Source organism: Cavia porcellus, unplaced genomic scaffold, assembly GCF_034190915.1.
Source record: "Cavia porcellus strain 051 isolate PalLab524CR breed Dunkin Hartley unplaced genomic scaffold, mCavPor4.1 scaffold_22, whole genome shotgun sequence".
NCBI classification, from domain to species: Eukaryota; Metazoa; Chordata; class Mammalia; order Rodentia; family Caviidae; genus Cavia; species Cavia porcellus.
In genome coordinates, this window is record NW_026947505.1 from 29,102,306 (window position 1) to 29,129,193 (window position 26,888).

The 26,888-nt window shown below is 37.6% G+C and overlaps 1 long non-coding RNA gene across 1 annotated transcript; it reads right to left on the bottom strand.

The window, feature by feature from the left end:
* Positions 1 to 5,565: 5,565 nt before the first annotated feature.
* Positions 5,566 to 24,922, bottom strand: LOC134472085 (uncharacterized). Its single transcript, XR_010041915.1, has 2 exons — positions 24,186 to 24,922; positions 5,566 to 6,726 (listed from the first exon to the last, which is right to left on the bottom strand). It is a non-coding gene; the product is annotated as an uncharacterized LOC134472085 (long non-coding RNA).
* Positions 24,923 to 26,888: the final 1,966 nt, after the last annotated feature.

Here is a 26,888-nt window from a genome sequence, read left to right on the forward strand (position 1 = left end):
CTCTATCCCCCCAAAATAGACAAATTAAGTTGAAACGTACACTTGATGTGATTAGTCAGAGTACATTGTTGTATTTGTGGATTATCTAAGTCCTCCTCTTCTCCATACTTTACGTCATATTTTGTTAGAGATTAAATGGGGGCATATAACTGTGTACCTATGAGTTTAGAAACATCAAAACACCACCATTTCCCTGCTAACAATTTAAATTCTCTAAGCCTAATCCATGAATTGGAGAATAAAGCAGATGCTGAAAACACAATGATCAATGAGCCCAGTAGCACTGAACACCGGGGCCTTAGTCCACTTGGGCTCCCCTCACAGAATAGCAGAACTGGGTGCCTTACGAACAAGAGAATTTATTTCTCTAGTTCTGGAGGCTGGGAGGGCCAAGACTAGGGTGCTGCAGAATCCGCATCTGATGAGGCCACTTGGTCAGAGGCAGAGCTTCTCACTCTGTCCTGACACCACAGAAAGGGGAAGGGCTGCTTTCTCTTTCTTTTATGACACTAGTCCTGTTTCCGGGCGCTCTGTCCTCCTGACCTACTCAGCTCCCAAGGGTCCTGCCTCCTAATATCAGCACGCTGCGGGTGAGGCCCTCCGCACACAAAATCTGTGTGTTTGAAGTAGGGAATCCATGACAACTGACAGCCTCTCAATAAATGATAGCAATAAGTAGTAATTTCATATTAATAATTATCTAATGATAATGATGGTTCTTAAGGAATGCCAGATCAGTTTCACAAATAACCTATTTTAAAATATTGACACAAGCAATTGATCATTAAATCATGGACCATTTACTAGGTTGTATATGCTTCAAGGCCATTTTAATTTTTCTCTTAGAATTTTAAAATAATAATTCAAATTATTTTAAAATTTTGTTTCAAACATGTTGTATTTTCTCTGACAATGAATTCCTAAACAGGAAAGTCATTTTCACCAGCCCACATCAGGCCTTTACCCAGTGTCTGGAGTGAGGCTGGACACATATTCCACAAGAAACCTGGGCCAGGAGATCGGGTAGAGAAAGAAAAGAAGAAAAAAAACTATTTAAAAATGGAATTGTTCACTGAGAATTTAGTAAGAAGTAGACCAGTGACTGCAAGAATATCTCTGAAAGTCTGTCGTGTTTCTGGCGGTCAAGCCCTTTCAAACAACCCTTTGGAGGCCCCTGTTCTCAGATCCGCCAGGCTCCTCTGCCCATGAGTGCCCCATACCAGAAGGGAAGTGAACACCACGACTATGTGGAATCTCTTTTTAATTTGTAACTTTTTTTTTCTCTAGGAAAAGTGACAGTGATGACTGGAGCTTTTGGCAGCAAGGGAGGAGCTTCCAGTGGCCAGTGGCCAGTATCTAGAGTGGGGCCTGGACAAGGGCCATCTCTGCCTGGTGTGGCCCCATAACCATGGACATGAGGACTTTCCTAGCAGCCCTGTGCCACTCTGGCTCCTGCACACCCCTGGCCCTCATCTATTTCTTTGCTGCTTTATTAGACAGAAGGAGTTCCATTACTGCGACTGGGCACCCCAAATCCCCATCCCCATCCAACTGCTCCTGTTTTCTGACTTCAGTGTGCTTGTCTGCCAGCTGTTCCAGGTCATCCATGGCTTCACTCTGAATTCCTCTCACTGGAGGAACCGCCGGTCTTCCCACATAAGTCCTCTGCCCTGTGGCTGGCCTACTGCTAACACCGCAAAGAGAATGGTCCTGCATAAAGTAGGTCAGCCAGCGCCACTCCTCTCCTCGCAACCTTCAGACACACCCACCCCACTCTGAGTAAAGCCAAATCCTGCAGTGGCCCACAAGACCCTACAGGGCTTCTCCCTCATAGCCAGCTGCGACTCTATCAAGTGTCCACTCCTTTTTCACTCTCTGCCCTGGAGCTACATTATCCCAAAGGACTCTCTGAGGCGCAGCTCCCCAAAATTGTACCTTTGCTAGTTTCAGCAAGCCCCAGGGACTGCACCACTCCAGGGCCTTCTCTTTGGGTCATCCGGGGCCTCTGCCCCCTCCCTGTGAGACAATGCCCACCATTCCTGCAGTATCCAAGTCCCTATGTCTTCAGTGCGCTTTCCTTAGTGCCACAGTCCCCCACCTATCTCTACTGCTTTATTTCTTATAGTATTTCTTATCTGTCCAACTAACATTTGTTTGTCGTCTCTCTCCCATTAGAATATAAACTACCTGAAAGCAAAGGCTTTCTGGCTCCTGCTATAGCCTCAAGACCTAGAATCTTGCTAGCTCCTAGTTAAGAACTCAAAAATATTTGTTTAATAATGAAATTAATGAGTTAACAAATAAATGAATATGAATATACATGAGATCCTCTGATAGGATGAGGTACAAGTTTATTAGGAGTTTCTTGAAGAAATAATGTGAAATGATTAATTTCATCATTTCACATTTTAATGAAAAAGAAAGACATAATATAAAATTTATCGTCTGACTGAGGCTCTCATAAGACATCTAAGGTGGGATTTAAGGGACATAGTAGAGAATCATTTGTGCCAGCCAATTAATTTCTCAGATCTATCACTGAGTCCAATTTTATCAGTATTTTTAAAAAATTAATCTATAGGTATCCTAGTTACCACTCCAAGAAATTGGGGTATAGTAATCAATAACTCAAGGTGCTGTCCTTGTAGAATTCACATTTTAACTGGGGACAAACAGTAAAGAAAGAATCATATAGAAAGCGTAGGAGGTAACAAGTTCATGGAAGTAAATTAAAACAGGTAAGGAAGAGAAAGAGGAATAGGCGGGTGGTCGGGCTTTCCAGACAGGACAAATGGGGAAGTTAGTGTTAAGGAAATGATATTTAAGTAGATGACTAAATGAGGTATGGAAGGAAGCCCTGTGGACAGTGTTCAAACCCCCTGGAAACATCTCAGTGGAGAAGCGTGATGGTGACCTCTATCTAAGAAATAGAGTTTAGACACCTGCCATATAATAGTGGAATTTGTTATAGCCAAATTCCATACACAGTTTTACTTTATGCTTTGATGTAAACTCATGTGATTTATTAAAAAAAAAAAACTACTTTAGCCATTTAATGGCTATCCAAACTTGAATCCATTTCTAATATAAATAGCCCAAAGGCCCTTGCCTGGGCAATGTTTTCTAGCTAATCCTCTGACATTTTCTGGAGCTTACTACACAGGGACAGAGATTTTTTAAAAAAGTAAAGATTCTCACAAGCCTACCCTGGAAAATCCCAAGGTCCTAAACCACAGTGCCTGCATGCCCAATCCTGCTGTATGACCTGAGTAAGAGCTCATCAAAGGTTCATCCATATGAACTGCATCTCATAAATATCCAGTTAGAGCAGATTGAATTATGGGAAAGAAAATGTACAATAGATTCTGCTAACCTGTCTCAATACCTTGTCGATCACATTGTCAACCATGCTCTGGACAACTTAATAGGAGACACTCTAGACCCAGCACAGCATTTTAAATCCCTAAGCGTAAAGTCCTCAGCACCCATGCCATCTACCTTGCACCCCATGAGCCTGCTCATTCTGAACAGGCTGCCACCTGACATTACTACTATTTCCCTACTGTCACATGCCATGTCTAATTCTTTGTTGGTCACGCATAAAACCCTAGGACCCATGGGTGATGGGTCACCCATAGTAACATCACAGACGTTAGTTTAAATCTTAATTGTTTTTATCTCTTTTATTCTAGATTTGGACAAGCAGAATAGATGTACTAAAGTACTAATGTACTAATGGGATGAGCAGAAAGGTTTGGTTTTATAACACAGAAGGACCACTCAAAGCAGAAACAAAGAACAAGAAGTGGTTTGGTCATTTCAAAGTCACTTTCCTTATAAGGCAACGACAAGAAAACAGAGTAATAGAAAAATAACTGATAGGTTAACAACAGGTTATTTTGGTAATGATTAAAGGGCACAATGATTAAGGCAAAGGAAACTCATTATTATCCCAACTGGACAGTTTGGGAAATTTGGTTGTCTCGTATTCTCCTGAGGAAAGTCGGAGAGTAACCTTGTTTCAGTTTGGAAGCTTAATATGAGTGATTCATTTTCATTATTAATTTTTTCTGTCAGATCCCAGCACAGGACCTTAGTAAAAAGCAATGTATTGCTGCAGTTTTTATTTTTATTTATCTTCCTGTAGATTTATTTAATACATACATATCTGAAATTTGGAAAGAAGAATCAGCAGTAGGAGGAGACATCTTTTGTTTTTTTATTGTTGAAGTGAAAATAAAAGGCAGATCGAAGGAGAATATAGCTAGAATTTTTATTTCCAATTTTCAAAATTCTGGAATTTATTTTATTATAGCATTCTACTTTATTAGAAAAACCCTAGTTTCAGTTATATTGTTCAAAATCAAATTCAACTCAGTTTTCAAGATGCTTGGTTTGAGTGAATTTTGAGTGCAATTTACACTCTGTGAGCAGCTATTTTGTACAAAGAATCATGTAGAAGGTGTAACTATCAAACAGCTCTTTCAATTTTTTTCAACAATCGACTATATGACTCTAACCAAGATCCACAGACACTTTGTATTTCATTCTGCAACCTGTGAAAGAGAGTGATGCCCAGTGCTCTGAGCACATAGCTTGTGCCTCAGAGGGAAAATGACACATGGTACTTCATACCCAAGGCATTTACCATCACTTCAACCTAATTCGTGTGTCTTCATGGGCTTTAGAGCATCACCAAGGATGATGAGTACATGGAGGATGTAGCATTGATGTGGGGACTTCTGAGAAGGGACCTTTGAAGTACTCTCTTCTTTTGACCTTTTTATGTGCTGGATATAGATATAATATCCCCAGGGCCACTTGATTCCAAGAAGTGACATACTGAAGGAAAGAACAAGTCTGGAGAATGCTGGATCCAGACACTGGGAATCTACAGTGCCAGCCTCTGTCATTCATCCCTCATCTGAGAAAGAGATGTCCCAATCCTTTTGAATCTACCTATTATAGGTAATCGTACCTTATCCCAACAAGTGAACACACCTGTGATTTGAAAGTATTTTGGTATTTAAAAGATCCCATGTATGTTTCCTCATTTCACTTCTACAAATATCTAGTGAATTATCAGGTAAGAAATGTAATCTCCCTAATCTGTCAACCTAATCTTCTAAGAAATGAAGTAACCAGTGTGTGGTCAAAATACTATAAGTAAATAATAAGGATCAAATAAGAGTTTAGTATCTTGTGTATATGCAGGTACATGCATACACACACACACACAATACATAGGCTTTGGCTTTAGAAAAACCTAACTTGGAATTTTTCTACCTATCTCTTGTTGTCTTATGTAAATTACCCACCGATTGTGATCCTCTTGACTTATCTGCATGGTGGATAAACAATATGTGTAAGGGACTATTTTCCAATGGAAATAATATTAGGGTCCATAATAGGGTCCAGGTTTTGGGTTTGGTACATAGTAGATGCTTAGTGAATAGAGTCCTATGTTTATTCTTCTACAAACTATGCAGATAAGAGAATAAAGAAATAGAAATTACAGGTCAGAGTAGAAAACGTGCTCTTACTTGGAGTTTTCTGTGTCTGTAATGAATTTGAAAATTTTTTTATTTCTGACCAAGTGAGTCTGTTGATCAAGTTTATTAAGTTCTCTGAACACCTTAAAGATATTTCTTCCCATGTCTTCAGGGGGATACATCATAGAAAATATCTTTTATTTTCAAGTGGTTTGCAAGATGGGAAAGAAGTCATCCAAATCAATTTTTCCAAACCAATTTTTCGATTTCCTTGGTAGAAACAGAAGTGCCAACTGGAATATGTTTGAATTAGTATGTGGTCCTGAGGTAGAATTTCAAGGAGAATCATGAACTTCTCGAGGAGCTGAGATTTATGAATTTCTTGACTGGGCATTGTAGACAGGTTTGATGCGATATTGATAGCTGATCCTTCCACAAATGGAGAAAACACATTGCACAGATAACTTGTTTTGTACAGTTTATTTAGCTTACAGTTTTTAGAGGTTTTGGTTCATACTCAGCTCGCATCAAGGCAGAGTGGCACTGTAATGTGATACAGATTCTGTCTTAGGAGAGACTCAGTGCAAATTACAAACACATGGAGAGTCAGGGTAATAACATCAATCAGCACGTGTGGCAGAGTGCATGACACTTCTGAATCTGTCAGAAATGACAAGTATTCTTCCATTTACAAGTATTTTCTTCTTTTCAAACTCAACTGGATAAGTTAGGGTTTTCTTCACTTGTATTCAGAGAAACAAAGTAAATAGATCAAATAATTACTACAGTTTTTGTAACAGTATTTGGTAGCATTTGTTTGATGCAAAGGACTCTGGTAATTCAATCACACGTCTAGCACACACCCCGCACTATGAAGCGGCAGGAGAGCCCAGAAAGGCAGCTGTTGGAGTGATGGCACTACAGCTCAAGGCTGACATTTCCAAGGTGGGGTTTGATTACAGTTAGCAAATTGGAATCAAGGACACGGAAATGAAGTGCAGAGATCAGGAAACATTAAGAGACGAAAATAACAAATTGGTGAGGCAGTCTCCATCGCATCCTCATGTAGGCAATGAGAGAAGTAGGCTGATGATCTTGCTGAGAGGCTTCCCTGCTTCCAGCAGTAAAATCCACTTTCAGACCTAATCAAGTTGTGATTCTTCATGGCTCAAGTGCCAACCTGTGGGGTTCCTCTGAAGTGTCTTCATAAGTTTCCTTTATGAAGCCTTTATGCCTAAGAAAAGATGAGCAACACATAATCATACCTGTGTACAATAATACGTGCATGCTTACGTTTAATATGCAGTGACTTGCAAAGCACTTTGATATATCTTGTCTCAATTAGTTTTGAGCACAACTGTAACATTCAGCCCACCTGCTCTTCCTACTAGTTACTGTGGGCTGAGTACAAAACAAGTTATCCGTACGGTGTCTCTAGAGAGGAAATTGGCAAGGAAGAAATTAGGCATTTTGGTTACCTTTCTCTTATTGCTGATGAAGGAAGGAAAGATTTATTTAGTTTACAGTTTTTAGAGGTTTCAGTTCATACTCAGCTAGCATCAAGGCAGAGTGGCATGGTTAAGGAGCAGGTGTTCTTGCCTGCCACAAGCCACAGAGCAAGAAGAGTAAAGAAAAGAAAGCAGGCCTCCTTCCCTCCCTTATACTGTGTGCTGGCTCTCTGCACCCGCTGTGCTGATGTAACACTCATACCTCCAATCTCACTGCTAGACAATGAACCAATCACAAACCCTAGACTCAGCTCCCCTTGAAAGGCCCGCCCCCCATGACTGCATGAGGCTTTGGGGGGACATTTAAACAAATCACAACATTAGAAAACATATTGTATATAGTATATATGTAGGGGATGCGAAAGAAGCAATGAATAAACACTAGTCCAAAGATGCATGGTTATTCTACCATTTATTTCTACTTTTTGGCATTGGGTAAGTGAAAACATCTTTAGATCTTTGTTTGGTCATATGCAAAGTTGGTCATATGCCATCCTGGGTGAACTCCTTTACAATGTTATATGTGAGAAAATCTTTTCTAGCTTGGAAAATGCAAAATAAATGTTCTAATTTTCTTTCTGTACTTTTTCTAACATCCATGGCATTAACCTCCACGGGAGCCTCAGTCTATTGAAGAGTAGAGAAGATAAACGTTTTGCACAGGAGCCTGTTTCAGTATGCTTTGAGGCATTTTACATTTCTTGTAATCAAAACATATAGCCATTTGTCTGGCAGCCAGATACCTGAATTACAATCTGGTGACACTTTATATCAAGAGGAAATTCAGGTCCTACAAATCTTTTATAAACAAAATTCTTTTAGTATTTCGTTTTATTTATTTATTCATTTGCAGTAGTGGGGAATGAACCCAGAGGCCACCACATAATAGGTGAGTGCTCTTACCCAGCTCTTTTTTTTTCTATTTTTAGACAGAATCTCACTAAATTGTCCAGATTGGACTTAATCAGCATTTTTGAACCCTGAACCCCAGTTTTTCTACCTAATCAGAAGTTCCAAGCTTAGCCCTAAGATTCTGTGGTTTTTTGAAAAAGCACACTAGTTGATACATGTATGCCTACTAACCCAAGAACCCAGAATTTACTAGCTGAAATTTGCAAACTTGTAAAACATTTCTTCTTCATTTCTTTCCAGCATAAACAAGATTTCTCTATCAATAGTGTATTAAAAGCAGATTCAAGTGCTCTTATGAAATAAAAGCAGTACTCCGTGTGAGAAATTTGACTGCATTTTTGAATGCACTTTGAAGTAATGTTATCTCAGCTTTCTTTAATTGAACGCTGCATTCACAAGAGAAGTTTGAGAAATATATTCTATTGCAGTGTTATTTTTGGTCTCTACTCAAGAAACAATCTTGTAAGCTCTTAAATTGATAACTCACTAGTCATTCTCCGAATTAGGAGGCCTCAGCTCATTGTAAGTAATGATACTAAAATCCCAACGTGTTTGGAATCTGAAATGGATGATGAAATAAAAGGGAAAAGAGTTTGTTTCTGATGTTTAATGAATACAGAATAACACAATGTAATTCTGTATAGGCATATTATCAATAAGATACATAGAAACACAGAACTGAAGGGGATTAATCATTACAAATTTACTGCACGATGATTATGTTTCCAGAAATGACCCAAACCTAAGGCCAGAAGAGTATGCAAAATGCAGTTTCCCAAGCACTTACATTCAAGCAGGGAAGAAAGAAATAAAGAAGCTAACATTTGATATTGCTAGTATACCAAGTGGAATGTTAGAAGTTGATAAGAATGATGAGAAAATTTTTACTGTGAATCTCTAATGAATTTTAAAATTTCAGGAACTGCAGAAACAGAAAACATGTTTATAGCTATCTTTATGTTAGGGTAAATAGCTATAGTTATGATTGATCTCTTGTTTCCCAGAGGCACAATCCTGTCCCTTTGTCATTCCTGACCTTCTTTCAGAATTGTACCCTAAGCAATGAGGCGCAGATAAAGCAGCCAATAGGGAGATTTATTTTCTGTTCTCTTTTAACACTTCTAATTCAGGCAATCAAACCAGTTTGACGCAGACAGAGCATGAAAGCCATTCTCCGGAGTTCATCCAGAGTCTGTGGTTATTCAGGTAGTTTGCGAGACTGCAGAGCTAATCAAAATGATATTCTATTTTTATTTTGCTGTGGTATTTATATTTAGAATTGTAATATAAAGCTCTGTTGCACAAAATATTATTTAAAAAACATGCTGCCAGTCTGTGCCTATGAAATCCTTGTTATTTGTTATTTTCCCAAAAACAAATAAGAAAAAAACAAAAGCAAAATAGAAAACAATATAATAAACCCACTCACAGCTATGTACTTTCCTTTTCTAATTTGACATCATTTCAGACCAAAGTGAAGAGACCTCTTTTTCAATAATCAATCAACACAGAATGATATCACTATTCACATCAAAATGAGCACGGTAGAGGGTTTGACTTAGTTTTTTAAGTCTTTCTTCAAGTTCATGCAAAAATTTTTCCCTAGGGTAAAAATATGCTAATATTAAGCTCCTCGGGGATTAACTAATTAGCTACTCACTATAGCCACTGGCATTTTAAAATACAGGATATCATCTCCTTCACTATAAAAATGGTTTCCATTTTTGTCATATTAACGTTATTCCACTGAGCAGTGCTGTTTGAAGAAATCCCAGAGTCATTCGAGGTATAAATTGTTCAGCAGCTATGTAGAGGTGGCTTGGAATCATATTTGAACTTGAGCAAAAACAAATTAAGTCGGTGAAAAAACTCCTTAGCTTCTGGTAACAGTAGGGATGTCCATTTTAAAGCCAGATAAGTATCAAGCAAAGTAATAGGACAGCTAAGAAAGTGATAGTAAAAGCCAGCATTTCCGGGAACACTCCCAGAAGCAGGAACACCAGAACTTTATTTGGATATATGAATCACATATTTGAAGAGGCCAGTGTCCCAACTTCAGCTTCTTGGCAGAAACGTCAGCTGAGTATGCACATAGCACTAGGAGATGACAGCAAATAACATTTAGGCAAGCAATCCATCGCCCAGCTGCAGGGATCTTGCCACTCCTAAGAGCAAACAGCAGTGGCAGTGGGAAGACAGCCTGGCTTGATGTGAGGAGAGAGGAAGGCTGGAGTTTTCAGGGTTTTCCATCCTTGCATGTGTTTAAATATATAAGTGAATTTTTCAAAGTAGATTGCAGCTGGATTTTCCCTGAAGCTTCAATGTTAGGAAATAGCCTGCTAGCAATAGTTTGGCGTGTTTAGTTAGTGAACCTCAAAAGCTTCAACTGGAGCAAAAGCAGTAGCTTGGCAGAGTCCCCTTGTGCTCCTCTTCTCCCTCTCGCTGGGTCTTGAGCTACTCTGCCAAACTCTCCTCCTGAAAGCACTGTTTTAAGGGAGAAGAGGCCATTCACTCTGAAGAGAAACAGCTAAGAAAAGATCAGCTCACGGTAGCCAGGACACTCCTATAATTTAGAGCTATGCCTTTGGGCCTAGAAATCTGCAACCAGAAATGTGTTTTTTGCTGTTGTTGCTATGTAAACTTAGTTTTTAAAAAATCACTGCTTTCACCCACCATTTAGCTGTGAGTTAATTTAGTAATAATGCGGTGCTTTTCAACCTGTGTTACTTCAAATAATTGCTTATATTTGCTAACATGCAGAAGGCCCAGAACTGCAGAATCAGAACAGCTTGTGTGCTTTTCCATGAGCCATCTAATGTATTTTCCTTATGTGACTATACTAATTTTCCATTAAATAAAGGCATTGCCCAACCTACAATGCTAAGCATGTGTTAGACTGGAAACCATTGTGTATAGTGATCTTTTCTTAAGTATTATTTGAATGAAATATCTTCCATTATTTAACAGAAAAAGTTGGATGCAGAAAATTATTTTGTCCCAGATACGGCGGCACACTCCTGTAATCCCAGTACTTGGGAGTCTGAAGCAGGAGGATAGCTGTGAGTTTGAGGTCAGACTGAGCTACAAAGTGAGTTCAAGGCCAGCCTGTACTACAGAATGAAACCCTGCTCAAAAAAGACAAAAGAAAAATAAAGAACAAAAGAAAGAAAGAAAACTATTTCACATGAAGCCATGGCATTTTTTTCAAAGGTTGTTTTGCACCTGCATTTTAGGAGTTACACTAGTTTCTTGCCTCACTGTTCACTGCCTTGGCTTGTGTTTGAGATAATTTTATCCCATCAGCCAATTCCAAGCAGGAGTGAGACACATTCAAGCTGGCATTTACTCTGCCAAGAAGATAATCCCCTCATGACTGGTCAGCATTTTCATTCCCAAGAGTCTGACTTTCAGAAGCAGTGGCTACTTTCAATTTGCACAGAATAATCTTAGAGACAGATAAAATCTCACTTTGGGGTGTCTTTCTTGACCTCTACATTAACTACAGTTTCTAGCTTTCCTTTTCCAACACGAACATTGCAAATCTGTGGCTCTTCAAAGTGCTATTTAGTTCCTAAAACATTTGGCATCAGAACCCTATTTGCATAATTCTATTAGAAGGTTTATGCCTTAGCTTTGAAAAATATTTGAAGAAATACGATTTGGGGAAAAAAAGTCTTATCTTTTGGTCCAGAAGGTGCTTGGTAGAACTAAGCTTGTTAATGTTAGGATTGCCTGGTAAGTACCAAAACTGAAAGAAAAAAAAAAAAAAAGACCAGAAGGTTTCTTTTATCTCCAGTCCAAGTCTGCAGTAGTTTGAAGCTTCAGACAGAGAAAGATTCACTCACTGTGTCTTACACTGTACTGCGAATGTGGAAGCAGGAGTCATGGTCCGGGATGGAAAACACAGGTGCACTTTATAGATTTCAGCATAAGCTTTATTGGCTCTTTTCAAAGGATAACAGTTCATTTTGGTGTCAGTGTGGAACTTGAGGAGCTCTTGCCTTCATCCAGCTTGAAGCCCAGTCATCATGTCTATTTTGATCAGGTGTTACTGTTTGTCATTCACAGAGTGACAGCCAGTCTGGCACACATTTCACATATTCGGCTTATAAGCCGATACCTAATGAACCAAATGCCTTCAATCATGTCAATGTTATAAGCCAACTGCAATTAAAATATGCCCTATATGTTGCACAGGTATCTGTTAAGCAACCTGCTCCCCCAAGAGCTAAGGCCTGCACATTCATAGAATGGCTTGCTGTCTGAAAAGTGTGTGAAGACTCCACTTTTCCTGGGACCAAAGAATGCACAGGCTATTCTAGAAATTTCCAGAGCCTCCAGCCTACCCTGTTTCGTCAGAACCTGCTGAAGTCTGGGAACCTGCCCTGATCTTCAACTTCCTTTTCTTTTCCTAGTCTCTGGAAATGCCATCAAGTCCAAAATCTGATACAACCCTCAGTTCCTAAGTACATAAGGTACAATTTTATTTTTGAAGTGACATAAAATTTTAAAAAGATGCTAATAGAAGAATAGCTTTTTTTCTGGCTGATCCATTGACTGGAAAATGTAGGTGAATTTATTAAAGTGGAAACTTCCTGATCTATGTTTATTTATCTGTGCCTTCAGGATATTCCAACAAGACTTCTGTGATAGAATCTAGAGACAAATTTTCTGCTCAACAATCTTTCCTGCCCATTGGCATACAAAATGACTCATATCTGCTCTTCAATATTTAACATTTTACTAGGTCATCGTGCATATTTCATATGTAACTTTCATATCTAACATTTCCACATGGTTTTGTCATTCTCTACATCCAACTGACCTTACACTTCTCTAATGATCTCCCTCCTTACCATGTCTTTCGCCCACCTTACTACCTGATCCTTTACTTAAATGTTTACTAAATATCTAAATAAGTGAGGAAAAACTTAGGTATTTTATTTACAAATACACAAAAGAAGTTTATTGACTTTATACATTTAAATATATATCGTTTATATTTGTTACCACTTTGTTTCACTTAATTTATGTTTATTTAAATTTACACATCTTATTTTTAAATTTAGGAAACCTTTATTATCATTTTTAAAAGGTGACATGTTTATCTGGTAGCTGCTCTGGGAAAATACACGCTGGCTACACATACATAAATGCATAGGCAGTGTTTCGATACATGTGTGTATTACAAGTATAAAATTCACATACTGACGATCCCTGGGACAGCTAGATTCTGTTAACCAGATCTGCCTTTTAGGATTGATGCCCTGAGAATCATGTTCTTATTATGTAACACACAGGCAAAGTTATGTTTCTGTACCTAGACACAGGGCAAAAATGTACAATGTTCAGCCAAAATTGCCACCTGAGGACACAGAGAACAAAGGAACAAGGCCTAATCAGATTAGAGTTAATGAACCAGTCTCAAGCCTGTTGTGAACTTCCGAAATGCTAAGTCATTCCAGCGAATAAACAGCGGAACAAAAACTTGGAGAACAAAAAGTTTTCTTAATTATTTGCATTCTTTTGGCCGCTGTAATTATAAGATATTTTCCATTGTCTGTTACAACTTGCTCGTGTGAAGGTATGCTTTTAAGTTACAGTTTGGTCTCTATTGCAAGACAGCTAGGATGATCATTAAAACAGGCAATTTTTTTTCTCCTGAAATCTATGAAGGATAACAGATATACACAGTTCGATTTAATTAAAAATGCATGGCAGCTCCAGGTTGGCTTTTATATTACTTAGTACAAACATTACTAGACATAAACACATACCACACCACACACCATACCACATTATATGCTATATAGGTAGAATATGCACTCTTATTTAGTTATTATTTTTGGGTGCAAGGAATCGAACTCAGGACCTTGCCAGACAGGCTCTGTACTGCTGAGCTATATTCCCAGCCTTTATATAGAAACAACAGAAGAATAGAAACAACGGTAATTCTCATAGCTACTAGATTTCTGTGTCTGCCCTTTGTTCCTAAATATGAATTTTTCAGATAATATTGTTCTATGACTACCAAAACAATATATATTTACATTGCAAGGAATGGAAAAAACACAAGCATGAAGGAAAGCTAACAAGAATCACCCACAATGCTACAACCCTCAGGCACCCACGGTGGTAACTGTAACTAAGTATAGAAATGCTGCTTCTAGTCTTTTTCTATACCCTTTAACAAAATCAAGCCATACGATATTATTATTTTGTCAATTTAAGAATATACAAAAGTATTTTTACATTGTGAGCAAAGGTTGCCAGTTACAGTCTGCTGTATCACCTTTTTAACTGGCTGGATAGCATATTTTCATATGCGTATTAAAATTCCTGGGTTCCAGTGATATTTATAGCTGCAGGCTACAGCTTCGGGGGCAGGATGACTGAGACCAGAGTCTCTCTTTCTTACTTGGAGCTGGTCTTTCCTCGCTCTGGTTACCTGTGGGTGGTCAAGTGCCTTTGACTTTGGTCTGTTAAACAGGCCGAGCTTCACCACTTTTTGCTGTTTGACATCTGCCTACTGGGTGCATTTCAGGGTCCACTAAGGCTTGCGAACTTTGGTACAGAAAGTTAATGGGAATGTTAAAGGATTTAAAAGTAATTGAAAGTGACTTTCCTGGAAGGTCAGTCACAGTTTAAGGGAGACTTGCTTCTTTTTTTCTGTCTTGCTGGTAAGCATAGTGTTTTGTCCCTTGTAACTGGCCTGACTCCATTCTCTCTGCCTGCCATTCCAATTACTCCCAAACTTGGACACATTGATCTATGATAGACACATAGGTCTATCATTCACTGAGTTTCTTCAAGCCTCTAGCACATAATTAATGGTTTCTAAATATTTGATTTGATTAATGAGTAAATCATGCAGAACAATCACCTGGGTGATATGATAATAGCCCCTATAAACTACAGATCATCCAGCATGAGCTAGGTCCTTTAAATATTGTAAATGCATGCCTAATGACCTTTCAAGGTAGGTAGACAAAAAGACTCAGAACTAAGTGAGATGTGTTAGCTTTTATTAAGCTTTATTGAGTACTTATTATGGTTAAGTGCTTTTTATGGCATATTCATGGCACACATAGGCACGGCACAATATTATTTCTAGTGCCCAACATTTTCTGTATATTTTCTCACTTACTAACCCTTAGCAACCACATATGTAGTGCGTTTTATGCACCAGCTTACTGTAAGAACACTGAAGCTGAGGAGCTGTTTAGCTCAGCAGCATAAGCATCTGCCTGGCAAACTCAAGGTCATGAGTTCAATCCCCAATACAACACACACACACACACACACACACACACACACGACCAGGAAAACTTAAGCAATGTGACCTAGGTCAAACAGTTAGAAGCTGATGGGACTGGTAGTTGAGCCCTGATCCACCTACCCCCTACGGCTACACATGTCCCTATTTTATCACAGTGTCATCGCCAACAGGAACACCACTGAAGAGATGGCAACTCTTACGAAATACTGCAGTCAATGATTTTTCAGTTTCTTCATCTCAGAACTTTTATAACTATATTGTGCAAACAGTTCTTTTCTTCTCTAGACACCGCCTCATTAGACATCTTTATCACTTTAAAGATTAAAAATAGCTTCTTAAATTTCATACAAAATCTAGAGATGCTCTAAATTTACACAGAAATTGCCCAGATATAATGGTAAAGATGTCCCTTTTTATGTTTTTGTACAATATAAAATAGGATTCCTGTCTTCTTAATAACCAGACCACATTAACTAGCTTGGCGGTAGTTGCCAAAGCTATTTCTGTGGACACCCAGAGCAGGTGTCACCCAGGGCTGCTGACTCACCACGCAGTATAGCCAGTGACTTTAGAAGCATTGTTCTCAAAAGATTCAAATCTATGGAGAGCTATTCTCAGCATCCCTTGAATAAAAAAAGATCTTATTACAATTAGCATTTCTTTAAAAAGAGGAATGTTGATGCTAAAATTCTCTGCCTATCTCTATATAGCTACTTGGTTCCTTAATTTTACTGCTGTAGAGTTAAAATTATATGGAAATTATTTTATGCTAACCCTCTATTTCACCATGATTTCAAAGAAGAAAGTTAACACAGGTTCCCCACTTGACAAACTTTTGCAATAGAGAAAGAGCACTGTAATATTCAGGTGAAATAATAGGAGACCAGAAGCAATGGAAAGAATTACTGTTCATTTTCTAAACAATTCAAGCTGGAGTAATAAGCCTACTTGTGAATTCAGGAGATCGAGGCCGAGGAAGAAGCAACAAGAAATACTGAATCCTCTTTCTGCCTAGTGCAAAGGTCTTGGGGATCTTATGTATAAATATTACTGTTCTCTCCAGTAAGCCTGTATCAGCTTCTCAGATAATCATTTCACATTGCTTTTTAAATTCACCAAGCATCAGAATTCTAAAACATTGTCAGAAATTATTTGCATCCATTGAATATCAAGCATGTACCTGGTACCTGCTGGGCACTGTTTTAGGTGGAGCTGGGATTTGAAGCCAGGAGTCTAGCTCCTTCCTTGCACTGTATTACACTGAACTGCCTCTCATGACAGGCTATTTTAATAAGTACCCTAGTTAAGAGGATCATTGTTTGTACTGTAAAAGGGACCAACCTAGTAGATAAGGAAGTACCACCTTCACCATCCCCAAAGGACTAAGCGTCACCAGCATTACTGCCTGCGCAATGGAAATTCACAGTTTCAGAGAGCATAGAGAGGATACTCACAATGAAATCTCTCTTTGAGTGAAGGGGGTCCGGCTCCCACATCTTGGGAGTTGGATTCAATTGTAGAGGAAGAAACTTAAAATGGATAAAGTTTAAGAGGGTAAGTGTTTGAACTTTTTCTTTTTGAGGAGGTTATTATAAAATTGTGCCCAATTTTTAAATTAAAGATACCTTCTTTGAACTGCTCACTGGTTTACTTTCATTATGCCAACTGAATGGACAGAAGGCCAGGAAAGGGAGATTCACCCCACCGGGTCCCTTCAGGGACTCCCACATACATTTGTCCTTGGTGACTAAAGACTCCTACTGGTGTCAAAGCTGAAGGATGATGCCAGAACCAGTAATTCTTTTGTTTCATTTTTGTTTTTGTTGTTCCCATTTTCCTGGAATGGTCAGTATGCTGGAGCCAGTAGCCTGAGCATCTCAGTGCTCTGGTTTCCAAGGCTGCCCCACAGAAGTGCTGGTAGGTACGAATCCACAGCTAGCATGAGTTCTGATGAGAAAGAACGTTTAAAAATCTTTGCCCCCATGAAACGTCTGCAAAGATGATGATTATTTGGATTGCTCAAGCTATTTCCATACGAACTAGAATGGAATTAGGAAACCCAAACTTAGATTAGGTGCAATGGAATAATCTTCCTGGGGAAGAAAGGTAATTAAAGAAAGCCTTTTCAAAGGACAGTGGTGGAAAACTTTGCTAATGTTCAGCAGGACCTTTGCAGAGACAGGTTGTGGGAGAGGAAACTGGCCTGGGTAACCTATTACTTCTTGCCCCAGGCAGTTCCATGACTGAATAGCTATTATAGAGAACCAAGACAATGAGTGGAATTCAGCCATCCTCAGGGCCAAGATAAACTGAGCTAACTAGTTCCCTGAGTCCTCCATGACTTGGTGCCGGGCCACTGCCCCTTTGAACACACTCCGGAGCAGCAGTCCCTATGGCCTTGCCCCACATTCCCAACCAGATATAGTTTCTTTCCACGCAAACACCTCACAGAACCCCACTAAGCAGGACAGAAACCTGGTGGATTTTACTGCAAAGCAATATTTTTATAGAAATTCTGTGGATTTTATCTTTATTTTCCCTTCAAAAAAGTATTTTTGAAAGTGACTCTAAAATCAAAACTAAAGAAAGTACACTGCTGTGCCTTAGATATGGTTTGTCATGTATTGAGAGTTTGGTCCTCAGTGTGGTGATGCTAAAGGCTGGTGGGACCAAGTAGGAGGTCGCTGATGGCCCCTACTATCTTTCTAACTTCCTGTTTTGCCATATTATCTCTCCCTCTTACGTAGATTCCTACTATGATCTTCTGAGGTCACCACTAGAGCTGAGAGAATGTCAGTGTCAAGCCTTTGAACCATGAGAACTGTGAGCTAAATAAACATCTTTTCTTTGTAAACTACCCAGCCTTGAGCATTTTGTTATAGTCATGGAAAATTGACTGATACATAAAATAAGAAGGTTTGCTGTTCTCTATTCTATCTAACTTCTTCCCTTGTCCACTTTTTTATACATTGTTATCAGTTTCTAGTGCCTTTACATTATTTTGTTATAAACACATGAATACATATTCTTGTATGTTTCTTCCTTATACAAAAAGTAGAATTTCTGCTCTGTGCGTTTGTTTTTTTTTTTTTTTTCCATTTAATATAATATAGAGCTTTCTTCATATCAGTGTGTCTTTTTGATGGCTTCAGAGTATTCTAATCTATGAATATAGTATTAGATTTTTTTTAACAGTTTACTGCTGAACTCTTAGTAGTTTCTAGTGGGAGGACCACCTAGATGACTCTCCTTGAATAAAGAACAGTTGTGTCTATTTTGGCTAACGTGGCCCTATCTCCGTGTACTGGTATGTACAGAGCTGGCTAAGCCATTTCTTTTTCTTTTCAGCTGGCTCTAAGCAATGTAAATAGGATTAGTTGAGGTGCTGATGTGCAATCTTTAAAGCTCTGCAGCAGTCACTGTTTCCCTGCCCTGTGACTCCCATCAAAACATGGTTGAACTGGGTGAGATGTAGAACCACTGCTCCAGGGCTGTCAGCTGGGTTCAAGCCTCGAGATAAGAGGTTATGACTTCCCAGAGGAGAAAAGTTTGCACAAGAGAGCTGAAGGAGGCACTGCCACCTAAACATTAAACACTGCCTCAGTTGTGTTATGCAGATTGGTCTTTCTGCAATGCTTCTCTCTGTATATTGCAGTTCTTTTCCGGCCTCCTACATAGCTCAGCTCACAGTACTCATGTATTTCCCACAATTCCCACAGCCATGCTTCCTCAAGCCACTCCCTTCTTCACAAATTAAAATCCAGATTAGGCTTTGGGTTGAGGTCTTTGTTCTGGTGAACCTTCAGCTGGGCCAGACTCAGGATGCTTTGGTTCCCCTAATTATACATGTGTTAGTGTCTTTATTTATGTCTTGGGATATACTAGAAATGGTAGGTTGAGATTAGCTCATCTTCCAACAACTTTTCCATGGTATTACAAATATAACTCCCTGGACCATGATGAGGATGGGAAAGAGTTCACTATATTTGCTCTTTATTCAAGAAGAGTCATCTAGGTGGCCAGGTCATCCACAGTCTAGTATTTTCTATTGCAAGCAATACTGCAGTAAATACCCTTTGTACATGGTATATCATTTGTGTGTAACTAATGGATGGTTTCTGAGATGTATTGCTACTGTCTTAGAGGGTATCTGCTATGCTGATATCATGATGTGATGCTGATAGATACCACTGGTCTGCCTTCCTTAGTAGCTGTCACATTTTATTCTCTCTCCAATAGGGTTTCAGAATAACTGATTTTTTTTCCTTCTCTATGCCCTTGTCAAGAAGTACGTGCTGCACTTGGATTTTTCCAATCAGATAGATGACAAATACTATCTTAGTATAGTTTTAAAATTTGAATTCTTATCATAAATACACTTAAGGGATATTTGTGAAAGCTTTTCCAACTTCTTCGCCCATTTCTATTGTTGTTTTCTTTAATCCTGAATTCTGGGAACTACCATATATCAAGGAGATCAGATTTTGCTTATGAATTAAAGTATTTTAATGAATTTTCTTAGGTCTTTGAATTTTGCTTGGTGCATTTTTTAAAATTTGTGCTTAAATCCTTGAAAATGTTTACACATTTGACTTTATCATTATTTGCTCTGTAGGTTTTAGAACTGAATTACAGGTAGAAAGTAGTTTTATAATAACATTCACCTCTATTTTTTGGAGTACTTATTTGCTTTTATTTTAACACATTAATTTTGAACTATTTTGTTTTTATCTTGATTTACAATATGAACTATTGACCTGACATGTCTTTTATTCAGTTGTCTATATGCCATGTACAGAAAACTGAATCAAGGTGTCATCTTTACCAATCCATGTTTTTATCTGTTTGTTTTTGTTTTGGAATTTCTACCCTGTCCCACCTGCCTATATATTCAAGGTTAAGATTATAGGTATATATGGAAGCTTTCAAATTTTTCTGATTATTTTTACTTGGATCTTGTTAGATTTATGGAAGAATAAACATAATGATGCTTCATCTAGAATCATATATATGTGTTCGTTTAATTGTACTATTTATTCTTCATTTGGGTTTGGTTCATTTACACTGATCTTATTTTTAAATATTTATCTTTTCTGTTATTATAAATTATGCAAATGTCTTTTTTGAAGGTTATTAATTTCTATATAAGAATTTAAATTTTGCTTCTCATGTTGGTGTATTTTTAGTCGATTCTTTTACCTGTCTTTTGGAAAAAAAATTTAAAAACTGGAAATGCAGTTCATTTTACCTCTCTTTTCATTTTATACACCATTGTTTTTCTTCTCTAGTCTAAGGGCATAAATTAATATCTCCAGTAAAATACTGTTAGTTGTGTAATGAACACCCAGATTTTCTGGGATTTACATATATATAAGTCAGGGATATACATGTTAGATGAGTAGTTGAATATGCTTGAATTCATAAAATATACTTACTTGGTTAGCACACACTATTTTATTAACATGCTAAAGCTAATAACATGTTAACATGGCTCCTGATTGCAATTCTATAGGAGATAGATGTGTTTTTCCTATTCATGTAAATTTTAAACCAGGTTTTGGCATCAATATTCTGTTTGACTTATATAAAGAATTTACTTTGGACAATCTCAATGGCTTTTAAATATTATGCTCTTTAAAACTGTAATAAATTCTCCTTTGAAAGCTTTCAGGAAATAGAAGAAGAAAAAACATTCAGCCCATTTAATAAATCTAGCATTTTCCTGATTAAAGCAAAAGACATTGCAGGAAAAGACATCACATTTATACATCACATGAATATAAGTGATAAATCCCCTAACAAAATTCAGGCAAACTGAGTCCAGCAATATGTAAAAAGTATAGTAATTTATGACCACATGAGACTCAGCATTTGAAAATGAATCTATACATTTCACCATACTAAAAAGATATTTTAAAAACCATATAATTATTTCAACTGATGTATTTAACATCTATTTATGAGGGAAACTCACAAGACAGTCTTCTTAAATCTTATGTAATAGTATCAATGAATGCTTCCAGATAACATCAATAACTCAATCTCAGAAGACAGTGATTCCACCTTAGAGCAAAGAGAAGACAGCAATATAGTTTCACTGTATCATCTCAATATTTCACTGTGTCAGCACCAATATAATAGCCATGAATAAAGCATATAACCTAGATAGGAACAAGTGAGTATCTTTGTTTGAATATAAAATGATTGTCTAAATAGAAAATTCTAAAAAAAACCACTAATGGAGTTAAAATACAAAGTAAGTAAATATAACAAGATTGTAGGTCGCAAGTTCGATAAACAAAAGTACCATATTTCTGTTTACTACCAATGAACATATAGAAATACTGTAAAATCTGCCATGCATAATCACATGAAGCATTTAGAAATAGATATATCAAAAGAAGTGTTAGATATGTATGCTGACTATTACAGAACTTTGCTAACAAAAGTAAAAGTGGATCTATGCAATCAGAGAAATATGCATGCTCATGGATTAGAAGGTTTGATATTGTTAAATTGGCAGTTTTCCCTAAATTAATCAATACAATAGCCATATAATACTAATGGATTGGTTAAAAAACTAATGAGCTATTTTTGATATTTGTGGGAAGAAGGAAACATAAAACTAACAATGAGAATTTTGAAAAATGATGAAAAAGTCAGAGAACACAACCGTATACTTTCAAAAGTACTATAAAAGTACTGTATTTGAGACTGTGGTATTAACATAAAGAACAAGACAGAACAATGGAATAAAATAGACAATTTGTAAACAGATACTTACTAATATGATCCATTAGTTTTTAATAAAGTCACCGAAGTAATTCAATGTGGGAAAGGTACTCTTTTGACCAAAATGTGTTGAGATAATTATGTATGTATTATTGGATTTTTAAAAGACAGTATCTTATTATGCAGTCCAAATTGGTCTTGAACTCATTGTGTAGCCCAAGCAGGCTTCAAAATCAGAGTGATTTTCCTGGCTTACCATCCGAGTGCTGGGTTTACAGGTATGGATTCACATGGCCCTAGATTTCAAAAAATAATTTTTACCTTTATCATACTATAAGCAAATATTAATTTAAAATACAATACTGAACTATAAAATCTAAGACAATAAAACTCATGGATAAAGGAGAAAAGTGTTCATGACACTGTGTGAATCTGAGATTTTTCCAAATATGACATTGATCATAAAAGACAGCACAGAGTTTAATAAAATTTAAAACTTATTCTTTTGGAAACACAATGAAGGAAATGAAAAGGCAAGCTGTATATTGAGAGGAAATATTTGTAAAGTGTATATCTGTCCAAGGATTTACATTTAGAATCCATAAAGAATATTTATAATCTTATATAGCAAAAAAAAAAAAATAAAGAAAAATTTGGCAAAAGATTTGAACAAACTCTTCACATGAGGATGTACACAGATGAAAAGTAATCATAAGAAAATATATTCAATATACCTAGTCATCAGGAAAGCACAAATTAAAACCACCATAAAATCTCTCTATAATGGCTAAAATTTAAAGATATTAGCAATACCAAGTTCTGGCAAAGAATACAGAACAACTGAAACTCTCACAGAGGAAATCCAAAATGTTACAATATTTTTGAAAAATACTACACCAATGCACTCTTTGGTCTAAATATACATGTTACTTGACCCCATAATTCCATTTCTATATATCAAAGTACTAAATTAAGCAAATGTCCATATAGAGATCTTTCTAGCAGTATTGTTCATAAGGGCTGAAAGTCTGTACTATGCAACACTAGTTACCAGTGTAAAGAACAAGGTATTAATACACAGCATAAGAAATCTAAAAGCAATGTCAAGGGAAATAAACCAAAAGAAAAGAATGTTTCCTATACTGTTGCATTTATATTAAATACTGGAAAAGGCAAGATGCCATATCAGAACTGTGGTTGCTGAGGCCAAGGATCGAAGGAAAGCTCTATGATTTAAACATTTCCCTCACATTTGTGTATTGGAAATTTAATCTCCAACGTTAGTGTGGGAAGTTGGGTCTAATGGCAGATATGTAGGTCATGAGGGCTCTGCTCTCATAAATGGACTAATGTTATTGCCAAAGTGGTTTTGTGTTTACAAGAGTACCTTTGCAATAAATGTAAAGTGGCCCCTTCACACTCTCCCCCTTTGTGGTCCTTCTGTCTTGCCAGCATGAGATGAAACAGGGAAAAGGCTCTTACTGGATGCTGGTGCCATATTCATGGACTCCTTAACCCCCGCAACCACGGCTGATAAGTTTCTGTTCTTTCCAAGTTCTCTGGTCTTGGATATTCCTCCTGTCATAGCACAAAACAGACCAAGACAAAAAGCAAGCCCTGCAAAGAGCCTTAAGTATACTTTGCGGGGTGATGGAAATATATAGAGTGTATTTTGTTTCTAATGTTACATGACTTGTAGAGTTACCAAAACTGCCAACTATTTTGTATAGAATTGTCAGACAGTACAATTAAAATGGATGAATTTTTTTACATAATTTGTTTTGATAAATATAGGCAAAAAATTCAAGCCCAGTGATAATGAAAATACAACATCATCAGTTTGGTTTGAAGAGAAATCATTACTTAGAAAGATATTTATAGCTTTAAAGTCTTACTCAATACAAGAAGAAAAATTTAAAAATCAATAATCTAAATTTTTGCCTTAAAATCCTAGAAAACAAACAACTTAAGCCTAGGGCAAGCAGAAGAAAAAAATATTAAGGAAAAGAAAAAAATATATATATATAACACAAAACACATAGCAGAAAAATTTAAAAAGCCAAAATTTAATTATTTGAATGGACTTTTAAATTTTATAATCTAGCAAGATTGTCAAGCAACATGTGATTAATTCTGTGTAAAGAAAAGAGATAGCTCTAGATAGCTAGTAAACGTTAAAGGTCTCCGTTGTGAATTAAAAACTGGTGGTCAACTTAACACCACCAAAATGAATCAGAGTGATACTGAGTGTAGATGGCCCACCTGAGGAAAGTTGCCAACATAAAAAGAAGATGTGGAGAGGAAGAGCATAGCGTTGATTCTCCTAAATGGTAGTATTGTTTGAAGCTATTGGTTCTCCCAGAGGAGCTTGTCATGCTGGCTCCCTTGACATGGACTTGGCTGTTTTCATCGGAGGAGCTTGGGACCTTGTTGCTGAGAATGGCTGTGGTTCACTGTGGAAGAGCCCTGGTCCTTATTTTGAGCGTTGCTTCTTGATTCAAGTACAGACCCTTGACCTGCTGGCACAGATCCTTCACCCCGTTGGCATAGACTTTCTAGCTTCCACTGCTGACCTTTGGACCTTCCCAGCACAGATTCATGAAATAGACTTGCATGAGTCATTGTTGTAAATTCTAGATTTTCAGTTGAACTCAGGCAGGTTATTGCCATGGGATCCAGGCCCTCGAGTGGATTTTCTAGGTTCTTAAGTTTTCTGGGCGGATTTCCCGTACTTTCTTTGAGTTTGACTCCTTGGAAGACCATCATAAAATAATACTGTAAATTACGTGTCCTAAATATAATTGTTCTCCTTGCAACCCTGACTACAACAGTATCATAAAAGAATATTTTGAACAACTCTGTTAATATAGCTAAGAAAAACAGACAAATATTTTAGCAAGGCTACCAAGAAATAGAAAAGTCTGAACTTTTAAAACCAAAATTGGTTTGAAAATGAAATTTATATTAATACCTGTGTATGAAGACAATGCCAGACCTAGGTGGTCTCATGTCTCAGAAAACTCTGCTAAAAATAATGAGAAAAATAGTTTCCAACCCATTTTATGAAGCTAGCATAAGCTTAATTCACAAAATTTTTCAAGGACATTATAAGAAAAAAAAATAAGATTAATACTCCTTATGCCCAAAAGTACAAAATCTTTATACCAATCTATTAGCAAATAGAAGCTAGCAATGTATAAAAAGACAACACATTGCAACCAGGTAGTGTCTATCTCAGGAAGACAAGATTGAATCAGTCTTCTAAAATCAATTCCTGGGGCTGTGGTAGCTCAGGAGCAGACTGCACTTCTTTATGGTGGCGTAATCATGATGGCTGATGACTTTGAAAGAACTGACCAAAACAGGGCACAAGACACTTTTTGAAGCTATTGAAATGTTCCATGTCGTGATTGCACTGTTGATTACACAGATACCTGAATTTATCAGAACTCATTAAATTATATACTTCCTATTCACATAAACATTTATTTCTATAAAAGGTAGTAAAATGAATTACAGGAAGAGGAGAAATATAGTATAGTGGTATAGTGACAAATTCTCACTAATAACCAGAAGTCGTCTCCATTTTGAAATTCAATCCTTTCTTCGTTTTTTTTCTTTTTTCTTACTCCTCCTTCCTGGGCCAAAAAGTACAATATTTTATTTATCTTCATAGGAAAAATTGATGCAGTCAGCTGAGTTTGAGAGAGGTTAAATATATTGCCCCAAATCAGACAGTTAATTTGGCTCAAAGTCAGGCTAGAACTCGGTTCTTCCAGATTCTTATTATTTTCTCCAATTCTACTGTAGAACACCAACTCCACCAGCACTATCTCTGCCTGCCCCAAACCTTTTGTTTTCATCTGCTCTTCATTTCTTTTGGTTGCCATGCTGTTTGGTAGTTCATTAATTCCTTAGTTTGACAAAGGTTTACTCGGTTGAGCACTTAGTCTGCGTTAGGGAGGTGTTAGGTGCCTGCTGCAAAGGAATTCGAAATCCAGGGGGAAGACGAGAACAGAAACAAACTGTAACATGAAGAACATCAGTGTACAGCAGAAGCAGCCTCCGGAGGGACAGCTCAACAGATGGTAGGACTGACAGCAGGCAGGGGCAGGTTGGAGCGGATGAAGCTTCTTGAAAGAAGTAAGGCCTGTATTGAACAAGCCGGGTGGAAACACGGGGCAAGGATGATCCCACAGAATCGGCAGCCTGGGCACAGATGTGGCATCATGCTGGAATATGACCTCTTCTGGAACTGCAAACAATTTCAGTCAACTTGCAGACGAGTTCCAGCGAAGAGTGGAGAACAGCTGCAGGAGAGTGACTCCCGAAAGGCCTGCTTGGCGTGGCTGGGGTGTTTGCATGTGGTTACAAGGTGAGGGAAGGGCACTGAAGCGGTTTAAAATCCATCAGGCAAGGGAATTCAGTATGTGTTTTGGAAAGATCACGCTAGCAGGATTAGGGAGAAAGGAAGGGTCAAGTTGCTGGTGCTTTAACAGAGCCTGGCAAAACCAAGGAGCACTGGTGAAGAGAGAGAGGGGAGACCTGGCGGATCCGCTCACTGCGTCCTAAAAGGAGAATGCCAGGGCGATGGAAATACTCCCTGCTTCTCATAAGACGTAGAATATCTGCACTCCAACACAAGTACGTAATACTCACCCAAGTCACTGGCCCATTGTTGTTCTTCTACATGTACAGCTTGTTTTCATCCAATTCTTCAGTCATACCACTGTTCACCTATTAATAAAGTCTGATATGAATTTGTAGAGATGAAGCCACTGCAGTATGAAATTTGCCCCTCTAATAGAAAATGATCTTTATTAGCTATATAAAGGCTTTTCTTCCTCCTCTTCCTCCTTTTCTTCTTCTTCTTTATCTTCTTTTTTTTTAGACAGAGTTTTGCTATGTACTTCAGGCTACTCCTGAACTCACTATGTAGCCCAGGCTGGCCTCACAGAAATCCTC